Raw genomic sequence first — 3,996 nt, 5'->3', positions numbered from 1 at the left:
TCTAAAAGAGATTAATATGATTGTGGTGAGAATGGGTTGACAAGCTGTTATAAAATATCCACTGCTCTTTTTCTTTCCCCATTTTAGCTTTTTGGACAGCTATGTTTTCCTGCTATGAATTAATATGAGGTCTTAGCCAGATGTAGTTGCCAGAATGTTAACTACTTAACTTTTTCCTTGTAAATTAACCAGGCTTGGATATTCTTTTTTAACAACAGAAAATGAATAAGACATATGGGATGTTTGTTTCACCTTTAAAATCAACATGAGGTAAAATAATAGTACTTAATGATTAATATGTTAATTTTCATATACCTTAGTCATGAAAATTGGAAGAAGTAACAGAGAAGAAATCAAACATACAATTTGGACAAAAAAAGAGCATAATTTGTAAATAAATGGCAACATAAAAGCTGGGCATTGGTGGTGCATGCCTTTAATCCCAGCACTTGGGAGGCAGAGGCAGGCAGATGTGTCTCTGAGTTTGAGGCCAGCCTGGTCTACAGAGGGAGCTCCAGGACAACCTCCAAAGCAATACAGAAAACCTTGTCTCGAAAAAACAAACAAACAGAAAAAGAAATGGCAAGATAATAGGATTTGTTCTAGACAAAATAAATTATAGCTATGGGCCTAGGGTAAAGCCAAATACTACTGTTCTAATAAAGGAACATAGCAATCAAATGACTCCTGATGGCATTCTGCTATTCCTGTAAATCTGGTCTTCTCTTTCTGTCTGCGATCAGAGAAGCTTCATCCTGCAGTAGATGGGAACTAACATGGAGACCCACAACTGGACAATGTATAGAGAATGAAAGACCTTGGAGCACACTCCATGCTAGCTGGGATGTCTACAACAAATACCTCCCCTCAGGACTCACAGAGTTATGCAGAAAAGGACACAGAAGGATCCTTAGAGCCAGAGAAAATGGATGACAACAAAAAAACATTGTCTTCCAGACACAAAAGGACTGACACACATAGGAACACACATAGCCTGTGGCAGCATGCACAATAATGGTACATGTTTAAGCAACATGGGGCCTTGTGCTGACAGGGGGAAGTGAAAAAAGTCTCCCATCCCTATCCCAGAAGCTATCTCAATTCAGAAGGAAAAATTAGTTTTCTCCAATGGGATCTCACAGGGTTCATTAATTTTGTTTGGGCATTTGTTTTGTTTTGTTTTACTTTGGCTTGCATATTATGGTTTCCAATTTTGGGTTTTCAGGATTTTTAATGTGTGTGTGTTCTGGAGCCTATCCTGGCACTGGCTCTGTAGACCAGGCTGGCCTTAAACTCACAGAGATATGCCTGCCTCTGCCTCCTGAGTGCTGGGATTAAAGGTGTGCACCCCTGATGCCCAGCTCTCTTGTGTGTGTGTGTGTGTGTGTGTGTGTGTGTGTGTGTGTGTGTGTGTTCTTGTGCTTTGTCTTTATTTTATTTTTTAATTCTGGTATTCTTTTTATGTTGTTGTTTATCTTTTTTTTTCTGCCAGTGTTGTGGAGGAACGATATTGTGCAGGAGAATGCTTTAGACTCAAATTTCAAAAACATTTTCACCCCTCAAAACATAGAGATGGATCCTTCATGTTGTTTATCTTCTAAGGAGAAAGAAAGAATGGGAGAAAGAAAGGGAGGGAGGGAAGGAGGAAGGGAAAGAGAGACAATAGAGTTGGGTGAATGGGAAGGTGGGAAGATTTGGAGGAATTGGGAGAGAGGGAAAGGAGATTAGAATATATTGTATGAAAAATTATGTTCAATAAAAATATATGTGTTGAAAACATAGACAGTGATCAGGAGATTTGTGGAAAGAAAATAAGGAAACATAGGGCTTATGTTAGCTTGTTTCTACTTCTGAACTGATTGACAGCATTCAGTGCTAATATGTTCTTCTCTTTGTGGTATACAGAGATCCTTTCTCATGGGGATTTGAGGTCAGTTTTTATACAGAGTGGGGCAGGTGAGAGAACATCCCTATACCTTCTTTTTCTCAGAAGTTTACAGCTAAAAATAAACAATATGCCCCAAGTCATTTACCCTTTCAATATACCAAGTACTTAATAATTACTGAGGAAACATTATAATCTCAGGTCTAGAAAGTCAAATATTTCAGAAAATGCATATAAAATTGTAGAACTAATCAGAGAATTAATTAAACAAAACAGAATACAATAAACATATCCCAAGTTAACTTTGCAACATAAATATTACAACTGCCTGCCCTGCAGCCTGAATTGATATTGTCTTTGAGGTCTGTTTCAAAGATATCTTTAGAATCAGTGCTTCTTATCCATCAGCAAGGGAGGCTTCATAAATGCTTATGAAGAGAATTACGGCCAAATGTCTAATGTCGTTATTCCTAAAACATGTACAAAGATTATCTTTTTCAGATGGAATAGTCTTTTAGATGCTTCTTTAACTTTGTGTATGATTTAAAGCTACATTATATTTTGACGACTAAATTTATAGACAAACACATCCAAGTACACAATGAAATGAGCCTTGTATTACCCAATCATCTGTGAAAATCATCTTTCTTTAAAATAGTATTAAATAAACCACTGACACTGGAATCAAGGAAAGGGCTGTGTAAAAACTGAGGCACTGAGGCACCGAGGCACTTGTGCTCCTAAAATGGCAGATTACCTAGGTGCCAACTAGAAGAAAACCAAGGATGAGAAGGACCTTAAGGCCATCTGAGCTCTAGATGAGGATGCTATTGACTTGTTGAAAATTTAAGGTCAGAGTATTTACTCTAGGCAAATGAAACAGGTTAAGGATAGCACTCAACAGCTTAGCTCGCTGATAATGGAGTCTGATGCTGGCCTAGCACCTCCAGGCCTCTGAGATTTGGCTGCAGATAAATGAACACTTTGGAGTGAACAGGCTGTGAAAGTTGTGAAGCATATGAAGATACTCAAGACTGATTCAGAGGACCCAAAACACTGTATCAATGCGAAGCAGTTTGCCAAGTTTGGTGGGCATTGGTGAATGGGTGACAGCTACTGATCACTGAATAAGGGATAAGAGTTGGTTTGCACATAAATAAATACTAAATACACATTCTCCTACCTCCTGAGATTTATCCAACCATTACTACAATGCAGGTGGAGGGAAACCCTGATGTCTCACACAGCTGTAAGGAAGCTGTAAGGAACAGACTGAGAAATTGGAAGGAGTAGATGAAATACCTCTACTACATCTAGAGAGGTTTGTTAACTTTTTGATCACTCCAGGCATAGGTAAGACATTTTGTGCTAGTTCAATTGCTATTAGGACTGATGCTTTCTTCACTAGAGTTTCTTCCTCTGAACTCATACTGAATTATATCAGTGAGGGGGCTCAAATGCTCTTGAGCTTTTTGAAATGGCCACAAAACAACAACAACCACAAAATAACCCTGTTTTTTGTGAAATTGATGCCACTGGAGGGATGTGGCATCCCTCTTGATGATTGTGCTGATGGTGGCAATAAAGTATAGAGAACAATGTTGGAACTGATCAATTAGCGGGATGGTTTTGATAATGAGGCGACATAAGGGACCAGACTTTCACTAGCCAGCGAGGTACTTTGGATCCAGCACTGAATAAGCCCTTAGAAATTGGATAGAAAGATTGAATTTAGCTTACCCAATTTAGCAGGTCCAACTCACATCGTTAAGATTCATGCATACTCAATGGATGATGAAAGATACAGTAGATTTTAGTTGTTAGCACAGCTGTATCCAAATAACACTGGTGTGGAGATTTTTTTTCATAGATACTTTTATGATGCAATCCAAAAGTAGCAAAAAAATTCTAGAGTAGGTTTTCTTGAAAGCCATGTCATCAACCCACATGCCAAATTCATCAATATTCTCCAATAAATGACATAAAACTGAAAACCAGAGGCTGTGTGTGAAAGAACTTCCTCTATCCAAACCCTGTTTCTATAACTTTTTTCCATCTCACAGAAACACAATGTATCAAAACTTCAAACACACAAATATATAACCAACATC

At 38.2% G+C, this 3,996-nt stretch overlaps 1 pseudogene; it reads left to right on the top strand.

Moving 5' to 3' along the window:
* Positions 1–2,630: 2,630 nt before the first annotated feature.
* On the top strand, positions 2,631–3,783 carry LOC113834374 (annotated as a pseudogene).
* The last annotated feature ends 213 nt before the right edge of the window (positions 3,784–3,996 follow it).

This window comes from Cricetulus griseus, chromosome 2 (genome assembly GCF_003668045.3).
Source record: "Cricetulus griseus strain 17A/GY chromosome 2, alternate assembly CriGri-PICRH-1.0, whole genome shotgun sequence".
Lineage (NCBI taxonomy): Eukaryota > Metazoa > Chordata > Mammalia > Rodentia > Cricetidae > Cricetulus > Cricetulus griseus.
This window is presented reverse-complemented; position numbering and strand designations above follow the sequence as displayed.